This window comes from Elephas maximus, chromosome X (genome assembly GCF_024166365.1).
Source record: "Elephas maximus indicus isolate mEleMax1 chromosome X, mEleMax1 primary haplotype, whole genome shotgun sequence".
Taxonomy (NCBI): domain Eukaryota; kingdom Metazoa; phylum Chordata; class Mammalia; order Proboscidea; family Elephantidae; genus Elephas; species Elephas maximus.
This window is the reverse complement of record NC_064846.1, coordinates 18,160,628-18,173,219: the sequence shown is the minus strand read 5'-3', so window position 1 is coordinate 18,173,219 and position 12,592 is coordinate 18,160,628. Positions and strand designations below refer to the sequence as shown.

The 12,592-nt window shown below is 49.3% G+C and overlaps 1 long non-coding RNA gene across 1 annotated transcript in view; it reads left to right on the top strand.

The window, feature by feature from the left end:
- The window catches only part of LOC126069500 (uncharacterized), a 1,199,210-nt gene that overhangs the window by 596,239 nt on the left and 590,379 nt on the right, over window positions 1-12,592 (top strand). The window lies entirely within an intron of this gene.

The following is a 12,592-nucleotide window of genomic DNA, read 5'->3' as shown; positions in this document are numbered from 1 at the left end:
CCTCAGCTGGGGCAGAGACACCTCCCACTTGGGAGCAGGATCACTGACTGTCCCACCCCCACCCGTCCTGCAGCTCTGGCGAAAAGGCCAGGCCTGAGGGGCCCCAGACTCCCCGAGGTTGAGGGGCAGGGCCAGCCTTCGCCCGGGCCGGCTTTCGCGTGGCAGAGGAGCGAAGAGCGCAGCTACTGAGCCTCACCGACCCAGCCAGTGGTGGCCCGGCCGAGGCGATTACACTGCTATGCCAAGTCGGGGGTCCCCAGCATAAGCCTGGAGTGACTTCGCGGTCCCCCGCGCAGCGGCCGCCACGTGAGAAAGTCTGCGCAGCGCACAATGCGACGGCACTCGTTAGGGCTGGGCGGCACTCGGGAAGCCGGGCCTGCGCCGGCCGCGGCCTCATCATTCACGGCCTGGACTTGCTGGTAAAAATGCATCAAAACAGGCTGCGGTGCGCGGTATAAAAGCACAGCGGGATGAGCTGCTTTCCAAAAAGGATCTCGGTGATTGGACAGGGCTTGGCGTGATTGACAAGAGCTTAGTTTGGTAAAGGCAAGACACGCAAGCTTTCACAGCTGGATCCCTTTTCTAAAATATATCACACTAGCCTTTGAAAAGCGCCGCACACTATAAGGAAATGGCGTTTCACGGCTCGCTTTATGGTGCGATGACATTTCTTTAAAACACAGCTTAGATCAAAAAAGGGAGAGAGAGAAATAAAATGTGTTGCAAACACAATGTTTTAATTAGTTTATTCTGCGCCTTGCTTTTATCTGACGTATACATTGCAGGTTCCACTTTAATTAAACAGCCCCTCTCGAGCAGCGGCGGCGGGCATGGAAGGGAGGCCAGGCTGCCCCCTTCACTCCCAGGGCCGAGCTCGCAGGCCCCAGTGCCCTCCGGCCAGGATCCGCAGGCTGAGGGTCTAGGCTTAGGGGAGCTGTGCGACCCCAGCGCCCCACAGAGGCAGAGGGGAGGAAAAGAGGAGGAGAGGAAGGGGCGGAGGTTCCCCCGGGGCACCGAGTGGAATGGTGGAGGACTGCCAAGTCGGTCGGGCTGGACACCACCCTCCAGCCCGGCCCCAGCCAACAGCCTGCGTGTTCCCTCCCCGGCGCCTCTCGGTCTCCAGGTTGGGGGATGGAGAGAAAGTTTCCCTGCCCTCTCCCCGGCCTTCTTTTGGGCTACAACTTCCGGTTACTTCGCTCCCTGGGATCCCAAAGTATAGGAACCTCTGATTCCTGACCGATAGGAAGAGGAGACCTCGCAGGAACCCGGTCACTGAAAGCGCTGGGCTCTAGGCACTGTCAAGTGTGGTTTTGGCTAGGCGAGAGGCTAATGGCGGCATGTGCAATGGGCCTAAACAAGGCCTATTCTTACACACACACACATTCACACTTACACCCTTACTTCTTGGGAAACTCTGCAGACTTCAGCTGCTCCTCCACCCCACACCCTAGCCTACTGCCCTTCTTCAGCCTTAGCCCAGCCTCAGAACTTGGGCACACAGCAAACCCATGCAACACTCTCAACAATGATTTGCTGTTTGTGCTGGTGGTGGTGATGGTAGGCGTGTTGTAGCCTTAACACCAGAGAACTTTGTTTTGTTCCTTCGTGCTAGTGAGATCAGAAACTCAAAATATAAACCTGCGGAGTCTGGGGACAGAGGGGGGAAGATGAGATGCAGATGTGGCCCCCTAAACAAACCCCAGAACACAACACAGTAAATTGGTGGACTGGTCATAAGATCTCTTCCGGTGTCCTAATTTGTTCCTTCTTTTGAAAGGAAATGGAAGAGACTGAGTCAAGGTTTTTAGTCTGAGGGAGATGAGGTGAGGACAGCCACCATGTGACTGGGAGGCCTCCTTTCCACCTTCTGCTCGGGAAAATTTCCTTCTGACTTCTTTCCAGTCAAGGAAAGAAAACAGAAAGCAGGGGGAGCTGTGGGAGGCCTCTGTAGCCCGTTCGACTTTGCAAAGGGGTCTTGCAATACTGCCTCTCTTTGGGAAAAGGGAAGGCCTATCACTTCTCCCACCAAATATTTTTAAATATTGGGGGTTGTGCAAATGTCTAAAATCCATGTTCTTCAAGATCGAGGGCTCCATTTCAAATGGTGTAATCCTTTCCATGTAGTAGTACACATAAACAGCATATGATATATCTGGATGGTCCATTTCAAAAAACGGAAAAGATCACTTGGTAATAATAAAAATAATTCGTTTAATATGTGGGTCCATGAAATCAGAATATTCAATATTATAGACCATGTGCACAATATACTTTCTCCATTTTATTAACCTCTGAGGGCTTCTTTTCTCTCATTAAATTACTTGTGATGGACCTACATTATAAAAGCAATCAGTAAAAACTAAGTGACATGTGTGATGACAAAGTAGTGCCAAGCGAGCTCTCAAAGTAGTTTGCCTCCCGACTCATTTGAGCATTCCACTCAAAATAATGATTTGAACCCACCACAGCTGTAGAATGACAATAGGGTTCAAGAAACGGAGCTCTCATGTGAAACTAAACTTTAAATCACTTACCCATAGCTAGCTCTGTGTGTGTGTGTGTGTTGTGTGTGTGTGTGTGTGTGTGTTTCAGGGGGAGTTACAGAAATGTGAAATTAAGAATAATAATAATAAGCCTCAAATTGTTACCAAGTCATCTTTGAAATTGGTTTAAAGGGGCCAGAATGTAAGCAATGTAAAATGGAGCCCTTGATCTCGAAGACTGTATATTGCAGAAGAGGACAAAAGTAGAATATGTTGGAAGCTCCCCCCCCATTGGGAAAATAAAGAACTCAAGATGATTTTATTTTTCTTCACAAGAAGACAAACTCTTCTATAAAAGTGGCATTTGAGTAATCATCCCAGCAAAGCCCAGTAACACATCTGAGCTGGAAATGGCATAACCAAGAGAGCCATGTTTAAAAAACGTAAACTCTGATAGGTAGCCCAAACTTTCAAGTAATCAACATAGTAAAAACCAAACCAAACCCACTACTGTCCAGCCAATTCTGACTCATAGTGACCTTGTAGGACAGAGTAGAACTGACCCATAGAGTTTCCAAGGAACGCCTGGTGGATTCAAACTGCCATCCTCTAGGTTAGCAGCAGTGGCACTTAGCCACCACACCACCAGAGTTTCCATCAACGTAGTATTCATGAAATATTTGTTCTAAGACTTCAAACCCAGCATTTTCTTTCAGGGTATTAAAAGGTTGTGCTGGTCCATGTGTAATACTGAGACATGACATCATTTACTCTTATTCCCCCCCCCCAGAAATACCTAAGACGGTGTCTTGCATATAGCAGGCAAGCTATACATATTTTTTAATAGAGTAAAACCAGCTAAACCTAAGTGTATTGCTTGCGTGACTAAATGTTTTTCCAGGGAAAAAAATTAAGTTCGATGTCAAGTCACTCCGCAGCTGAGCTGCAGCCACTTGCCCCCATCTTTCCCTGCCTTCCACAGCTTCAGGGAGATATCTCTGGAGCTTGAAGTGCATGATCCCGATCCCTGGACAGCTCCAACCCTTGTAATCATCTAGAAACTAAGAGGCATAAGGTCTACTTCACCAGTCCTGGGAAGTCTACCTAGGGTAGTAGGGAGGGAGAGGGTAAGACAAAGAAAATATTCCTGGGGAAAAATTTCAAGTGAGAGGAAATGTCTCCCCATCTCCTTTCTTTTGGAAGGAGATCAGGGCTGGACTGGGTGGAATGGAGAGAGAAGTAAGATGGAACAGCCCATTCTTCATGTAGCTACATCCCTCATGATCCTCCAGTGGAAATTTTGTTCTGTAACAGCAAAAATGTAGCCCTTCCGTTGAAATAAAATAAAATAAATAGGGCCAGGCCCAGGAGCAAACCATTTCTTGATCACAAGCCCTTGATTCCTTTCACTTCAGATGAGGGTATGGCAAGGGAGCATTTTTAGAAAGTAGGGAAGGTGAGGCAGGAGTTGAAGGTGAGGTTTTTCTCCATGGGAACATCTGGTGGACAGAGGGAACACCTAGAGAGAGCAGTCTGGAGTGAGATTCCCACGTTTGCCCTCAGGACACCTAGCTGGTGTATCTCACTCCTGGATGGTGATGTCTAGGCCAAGGCTGCCAGCCTGGGAAGGGTATAGGTAGGAGCAAGGAGGCTCCAGATAGTGAACTATGGTAGCCTAGTGGTTCCCTCCAGAGAATCACCAGGAGAGCTTTAAAAACTAATGGTATGACACTAAAACATCCAAATGCTTTGCTTTCATAATGCAACACACATTGTTTGAAAAAAGAAAAACTTGAATATTATTATGGGCTTCAAATATTGGACCCAATTTATATTTTCATGCAGATAATAAATTCTTAAAAGTGCCCAACAAAAAATAAATAAATAATGGTATGCTGCCCCTTTGCAGACCAAGTGAGACAGAATCTATCAGGGTGGGTCTGGACGTCTGAATATTTCAAAGATCTCCAGGAGGTTTCAACGGGAGATTTCAACTCTATTACTCCTGGAGCAGAAGGCAGGCAAGCTCACTCCTTCCCAAAGTAAGCAATCAGTTGGGAGGGGGAAGTTTGCAAAAGAAAACTGGATATTAAAATTTAAGACTGTAATTGAGAACCACAAAAATAACAGATCAGACCAGAGCTAGAGCTTTTAAGGACACACTGCTGGGTTTGGTTTTCGGATCAAGGAAATTGGAACCTCTGGTGGCGTAATGGTTAAGTGCTACAGCTGCTAACCAAAGGGTCAGCAGTTCGATTCTGCTAGGCGCTCCTTGGAAGCTCTATAGGGCATTTCTACTCTGTCCTATAGGGTCGACTGTGAGTTGGAACCGACTCGATGGCACTGGGTTTGGTTTTGTTTTTTTTAATCAAGGAAATTCGTCCCCGTCCACTCCTAGGGGGCGTCCACTCCTCAGGAGGATAGGCAAGTGTATCCCAAAGTCACAGCAGTTATGCGCTATGTAAACCTCCGAGAACACTCGTTTGCGTCAGTAGGCGCTAGAGGCTCCCTTGGCTCCAGAAATTATTGGAGACAAAAACCACTTCGCGAAGGAGGAAGAGATAAAATATAAGACTTAGTAAGCTTATGCGAAGTGGGAAAGGGGTATTTAGGTGATTGGGGGGAGCGAGGAGTCTTCTGGGATATTCTTGAGGCTACTGAGCTGCGGGCAAATCCAGCACTGGGGAGTAGTAGAGAGGGAGTGTGCAAAGGGGGTTCTAGGCCATGGAGTTTTTTCCCCCTCGGATTTAATAGACGGATAACAGGATTGGGGGTGGGGGTAGGGAAGGAGAACTGGTGTCTGCTGGTGCTTGCTCGGCCCTTGATCTAGAGGAAAACTTGACCTTTAGCCCTGGACAGCTGCAGAGGGGCCTGTACGAGCTGGTGTGAGCGGAAGCGTGTGCGTCCAGGTGGAGCTCTGCAGGACAGGGCTGGACTGAGGAACCACAGGGTCTTCGGAGAACTCCACCTCCTGACCGCCCTCGAGGGCCCATCATTCAGCGCATTCGCAATGAAATCAGGCTCCTCCATCTCTTGAAGGCCGCAAAGTGAGGGCAAGGGGAACCAGGAGGGAGCGACAGCAGCCAAAGCGCGGAACTTCGACCCAAGGGATGGTGGGAGGGCCCGCAGGCACACACACGCTGAACAAACCAAAGAACTGGCAGGGTTGACTCGGGCCTCCGGCCCGGCCGAGGCGATAGGAAGCTCAGGTCACTGCACCAGAGGATTACCTGCAGTGCATGGGGGTCTCAAGGACCCCAGCGTACAGGTTTTCAACCTTTGCAGCATACCAGGCCTCTTGGTTGGAAGCACATGGGGGCTTCCCTCCTGGGGCCTACTGCCGAGCCAAGGGGAGGGGCAGGAGTCCAAGTGGGAGGAGCTGGCGCGGGGTGGGGAAAGGAGGAAGGAGGCTCCGTGGGCCCTGTCCAGCCGGGCGCAAAGTTCGAGAGCTAAGGGTTTCCATAGGCAGGACCAGGAAGGGGCTCGCTTTAAATTCAAAACATGTCATTTCCTCCTCCACAGTCCCACTAGGGCGACTCCCAGGCCCCCTTAAGAGAAATTGCACTCCCACTAAGCAGGAACGGGAATTGCCTCTTGGTCTCTCTCGGGTCTGCGTGGGGCACCTGGTCCCCAAGTTTATTATTTTCCGCTAATGGCACTTGTGGAAAAACCTAGGCACAGTAAGTAGTCCTTTCTCCACTCCCCTCCCGTTGCACATGGCATCATTAGGCTCCATCTCGGTGTGAGCTCCACTGATGTAACAATTAACCCATCTAGTCCAGACTCCTGAACATAGGGTGGCCAGATAAAACACAGGACGCCCAGTTAAATTAGAATTTTAGATAAACAACGAATGCTCTTTTATTATGAGTATGTTCCACGCAATATTTGGGACATACTTATGCTAAAATTTTTTTAAAAATCGTTGTTTGTTTGAAACTCAACTTTAACTGAATATCCTGTATTTCTATGTGCTAAATCTAGTAGCACTACCTGACGGGAATCCCTCCTTGGATCTGGTGGAACTGTTTGTTCTTCCTGTCTGCCTGGGCCAGGCTGGAAAGGTGAAGTAAGGGGACAAGGGTTGAGAGCAGGGAAAATGCAATCTTAAATTCCTAGTAAGGTCAAAGGGCCAGGAGGAAGAGCAGGAAGGTGGAAAGAGACAGACCAAAGAGGACAAGCTAAGGCAATAGCTAGCAAACTGGGTGTCGAGAGCACCCAAGAATCTTTATATTAATCTATCTTTATAGTCTTGGGTTTTTTTTTTTTTTTTAATCTTTATAGTCTTAAGGAGCCTTGGTGGCACAGTGGTGAGGAGCTTGGCTGCTAACCAAGAAGGTCAGCAGTTCGAATCCACCAGCTGCTCCTTGGAAACCCTATGGGGCAGTTCTACTCTGTCCTATAGGGTCACTATGAGTCCGAGTCAACTCCATGGCAATGGGTTTGGTTTTTTTTTTTGTGGCACAATGGTTAGGTGCTTGGCTGTGAACCCAAAGGCTGGTGGCTTGAACTCACTCAGCGGCTACTGGGGTGGGGGGAAGATCTGGTGATCTGCTCCCATAAAGATTACATCCTCGAAAACCCTATGGGACAGTTCTACTCTGTCACATGGGGTCACTATGAGTCGAAAATTCACTTGAAGGCACACAACAACAAATTAGTTTAAGAAGGAGTCCCTGGGTGGTGCAAACAGTTAAGTGCTCGACTACTAGCTGAAAGTTTGACAATTCGAACCCACCCAGAGGCACCTCAGGAGACAGGCCTGGAGATCTGCTTCTGAGAGGTGATGGCCTTGAAATCCCTGTGGAACACAGTTCTACTCTGCACACATGCGATGGCTATGAGTTGGAATTTACTAGATGGCAACTAGTAACAACAACATAGTTTAAAAAGGGGGTTGGTGGGGGATGAAAGGAGAGTTTTTCTGAGAGAGAAAGAGAAGAGGGGTGGACCCCAGGCCCTGACTGAGGAGGGGGAGTTAGCTGGGAGATAGGTGACCTCTCCATTCCTCAAAGCCCCTCAGGCCTGAGAAATTGGGGTCCCTTCCCTCCAGCTTCCTGAAGGCAGGCTGCTCAGCCGCCCCAGCCTGGACTCACATGCCTTGCTGGGTTTGGTGGCTGAGGTTGCCCCTCAGGGCTCAGTCACGCAGAAAGGGTCAATAAACTATGTATCTCCAGCCAAAGAAGAAAGACAATAAAACCACCCTCCAGGTCAGAGGTCGCCTAGTCACTGATTGAGATATTCACAACTCTTTTTCCTCTCTTCCCTCCTAGTCCCCTCTTCCTCCCGCGGGCTCTTCCTCTCTTGACTCTTCCCATTTTTGCCTTTCTCCAAAGCCAAAGTGATTGCTGCAAATAATTGAGGTGTGAGAATGAAAAAAAAAAATCATGTCCTTTTCAAACTGAAGCTTGAAAAATAGGAAGGTCGTGGTGGATGAACCCCACCAGTTAAGAGTCCCTAGTCGTCTCCGGAGGCTGCAGTCTAACCCCCAGTCCAGGGGCCGGCCAACTGTTTCCGTAAAGGGCCAGATAGAAAAGAGTTCAGGCTTTACTGGCCACATACCGTCTCCACTGCATAATCTCCCCCTCCTCCTCCTCCTTCTGCTTCAAACCCTTAACTCCTGGCTCCATACAAATACAAAAGTTTGCCATTCATATCCAAACCAGAAGTTAGTCTAATTCACCCCCACTTTGTCTTGTTTGGTGTGGGAGGAAGGGGGGAGATGGGGGAGGCAGGAAGTCCCGATGCTTTGTTTTAATATCAAAGCTCTTTCCTCCCATTCCCTCACTTGGAAAGGACTAGATGAATGACCCCAGACCAAACGCAAAAACTACAGGCAATTCTATTTTACAAAACGCCATTCCTCCAACCATTCAAACTGGTTGGAGACAGCATTTTTTTAGGGGGCAGGAATTCTCTCAGCTTGGGCGAAAAAGGAGATAAATTAGGTAATGCAGCCTCTGCCCCTAGGAAGAGGAGAGGAGGAAGATGAAATGGTGGAATAGGCCTAGACCAAGGAAATAGAGGTATGCGAAGGATAGACGGTGGGAACCCCAGATGTAGGCACGAGAGTCACTGCCAAAAACCCTGATGTGGTCCAGAAATACCCTTCCTGTCACCTTGGGTGCAGGACTTTGTCTCAAGGCAGAGAAATGAATTAGTAAATGCCTTCAGACAAGCCGAGGCTACTCACCACTTGCTTTGGATCCGAGAGAATTTGCATTTTAGAACTAATGGGGCATGTAGCAGCTAGAAGGAACTTGGGATCCTCTGTAAATGTGTGCTCCGGAATGTCAGATGAGCTTAGCACCCCAAGTCCCTCCTCCTTCCCTTGTCTCCTTGGCTGTCTGGAGAAGGACTTGTAAACACAAATCAAACGTATCTCTGCCTCTGCCTGAGTCTCCCTCTCCTTGCCTGGTCACTCCCCACCTACAGGGTGCTCTGATGCCAAAGGAAATGGGGAGTCCCCTTCCAATGTGACCTGCCCCTTTGGCAGTCCCAGCACTGCCAGTGTACCTTAGAGCTTGAAGGCTACCAGCTGGGTACCACCAGAATGGTATAACTCCTCATTGGTGGCAGGATCTGGTGGGCTATGACCACAGCTGGACATGAGCCTGTGCCCAGCCTTGACCAATCATTACACTGGTGAGCAAACCTGCTCACCGACCAGGGCTTTTGCTCCATTTCCTGTATGTCAGAGGCTCCCTTTATTATCTGAAACTGGATTCTGATAGCTCCAGTTCAACTCTCTGCCTTCCTTCTGCAAGTTCAGCCCTGTTACTTCAGCCTGTGTCTCTGAAGTTCAAGTATATATATCTGTCTGCACAGTCTTGATTGACAAGTACAATGAAAATGTCTCCTTCCCGTCTGGTTTGCATTTCATTACATTGGGCAGTGATATGCCTCGGATTGCAGAGGACAAAGGCAAAAGAGATTTTTTTTTTAAAGAGTTGGTTAACAATATCTATTTATTCTATGTCGAATTTGAAAGGTATTTGGGGCTTAGAAAATATTTGTCAAATGTTGGGATAGTAGCGAAAACTCTGATGTGACCAATAAAATCTAGAGCCCAGAGAGCGGTTGGTCGGCATGTCGGCTGGTCCTGGGGATCCAGAGATCCACAGTTCAGCTTGGTCACTGAAGCCAATTAAGAGTTTATCTTAACACAAAAAATAAAGAGGAGTTATTTCCCCAGCTTTCTTCCCCTTCATTTTTTTTTAAGTTGCAATTTGCAGTCTTTCTTTTAAAAACATGTGGGACTCTGAAGAAGGGATAGGGATTTAGAGTGAAGAAAGTGTCCTTGACCAGAAAAAAAAAAAAAAAAACCAATAATGGTGAATTTCAAGGACACCTTTCAGCGAGAAACACTGTGCTCCACTAGGGAGAGGCAGGGGCACCAAATTCAGCGTCTTGAAATAGTTCCCTTCCTGGATTCAGAGATTCATTTATTGAAATAAATCAGGAAGCATTGGCAGAACGGAAGTCCGCTTGCTGGGTTTAAAGGGTCTTTAAAATGTTGCGAGTGTTAGATTGCAAGCCTTTTCTAAATACAAAACAGAAGAAAAGACTACAGTGCTTCCCTTGGACTTAAAGAAAATTGCTAGGTCTCCGACTTAGGATAATTTCACGTCCGCCACAGAAAATGTGTTTAGAAAGAAATCTTGCACGAGAACAGACTGCGCTGTACATGTTTGTGTTTGAGGAGGCTGCACCGAGCGGAAAAGTGCTCTTGAGTGGGGCTCTGGGTTACAGAGGGAAGCCAGTGCTTCCCCACCGACCCTCGGGATGATCTGTCCCCCTCTTGCTTCTCCAAGAGAGGTTCTAAAAGTCTGCTCACGAGCTTTGCTGGTTTGGCCATGATCAGTTTCTCTGATTTTATTTCTCACTTCAGATTTCGGCATAAAAATAAATCTTTTCCCTATTTACTGTTTGAACTCAGTGTGAGGGAAAGGATCCCATTATATTTCATATCCATATAGACACGTGGATATTTAGACCAGACCACATATAACTGGGGAACGCATAAAAGAGATTTATTGGTTAATTTACGCCACCTAATACACATGTAAACCCCAGTAAGCCAAAGCTGCTGAGGGAGTCTTATAGCAGAAAATAAGAACCACCACCCCTGGGTTCCAGTCACCGTATCCTGCCCAGGCCAACCCAGTGGTTCCTCTCTTCACCTGAAAAAACGAAAAAGAAAAAAAAAAAAATCAGCGCTGTCATCGGTTTTGTCCCAGCCTGTGTACAGGAAAAACTTTTCTGCTGTTGGCTTTCCTCCATCGGCCACCACTCAGCTCTCAGACACAGCTCCCCAAAGCCCCCTGTCCCCCAAAGTTGTTCCCGGAGTCTCCTCGGAAAACCTAGTGGGGGGAGGAAGTAGCTGGAGGTCGTCAGGAAAACTTTACTTTTTTTTCCCTTAACTGGAGTGGTTTGCCTTTGGGGGGTGGCTTTGTTTTCAGATGCAGTAACTTGCAATATCTGGAGAGATTCCGCTTTCCAATCTCTTTCAAGGGTCAGGGTTCCCGCTCCCCCAAAAGGAAACTTCCACTCAAACCAGCTGCAAAAGAATTCCAAATGGCCTGCCTGTGCCCTGCAGTTCATTAAGCCCCGGTCTCCTCCTCTGGGGGGCACCTAGGACCCCTGCACCCCATGGAGCTGCGACACCCCCTCGGAGCGGCCCGCTTGGGCTCGGCCGGGCTGCTCCGGGAAGGGCTGCCGGCCCGGGCTTTTGGCCTGGCTGCACCGCCTCAAGTCGGCCCCTTAACAAGCATCCCCCTCCCCACTTCTCGGTTGATGATCTAATTGAATTATGCCTTTTTGTTCCAGGACTACAGAGCACGTGCTGGAGGCAATTAATTATCGGAATGTGGCCATATCAAGACGGACACTGGGCACCCGGTAGGTCAGCCGTCGCAGCATCCCCCGGCCTTGTGCTCCGGACCCCTCCCCAAGAAGGGGCAAGCTAGGCTCGCTCGTCCGCCCCCCTTCCGCTGTCCCTTGCCCGGCTGCCGGCCCTTTCTCCCAGTCCCGCAAGGCCGCCGGTTCTCGGGGTCCCTGATGGGGCTCCCTGGAAACCCACGCATCGGCGCTGGCCGGGCCACAGCTCGACAGACAGCCCCTCCCCACCCCGCGAGCCCTGAGAACTACGCTCCCCGGGAGCGCCCGGCGAGGAAATTCAAACTTTCTCAACCCAACTCCGCGCCCAGGGGAGGTGGGGGTTGGTGAAAGGCAAGGAGAGGTAGAGGGAATGAAGGAAAGGGGAAGGAGAAAAGAAAAGGGAGCCTCCCTTTTAGTAAACCTGACTCCAGGGAATTCATTTGCATGATTTCGGCAGATTTGTTCATCCCTGAAATCCCCCCTCCCTCAAAGAATCCCTCTGCTGTGCCACCCCGAAGCCATTCTTGCCCAGCTTATTTTCGGTAGATGCCGTGATTTAGGCAGCAGTGAACTCACCTTCCAACCTGGGGAGAGAGCTCTGGATGTGGAGGGAGAATTGGGGCGAGTTTGATGGGAGGGGGGTGACTACGATAAGATGTGCTACCGGCAGGGTTTTCCCCCAGCAAACTGGCAAAGAAAGAATGTGAGGTCTTGGCTGGGAGGATTGGGGGGCAGGAAGTGAAAGGCTGCAGTTGTAAAGCGCTGCTTGAGGCGGTCTCTCCAAATGCCTCTGAACTTGATCAGAGGTGCAGTATCCTACAGAGAGATGGCGGTCAGGCTGGGAGGCTGCCTCAAGGCGCCGACTTTGGGGCTCGGCCGCTTGGGATGTGACAGTCACAGCCATCTTCCTCTCGGCCTTTTCTTGTCACTCTTACTCTTCTGCATCCTTTGCAAATGCTTTGCCAAACGAGGGGGAAAAAGTGGATTTATAGCCCTATCCGAACCTGGTCATTATGTCCAGAAAGACCTGGGATCAGGCCGGAGAAAGGGTGGGGGCGACTCCCACACGTGATCCCGGAAAGCACATCCTAAAGGGTACCCGAGGCTACTACGTGTTTCTCCGGGTAGGGGTGGAAGAGAGCGCAGCCTTGGCTGTTTAGAAGGAAGAAAATTCCATCTCCCAGTCCCTACTGCCGCCCCCCGCCCGCCCTTTTGCGTTTGAAAATGTT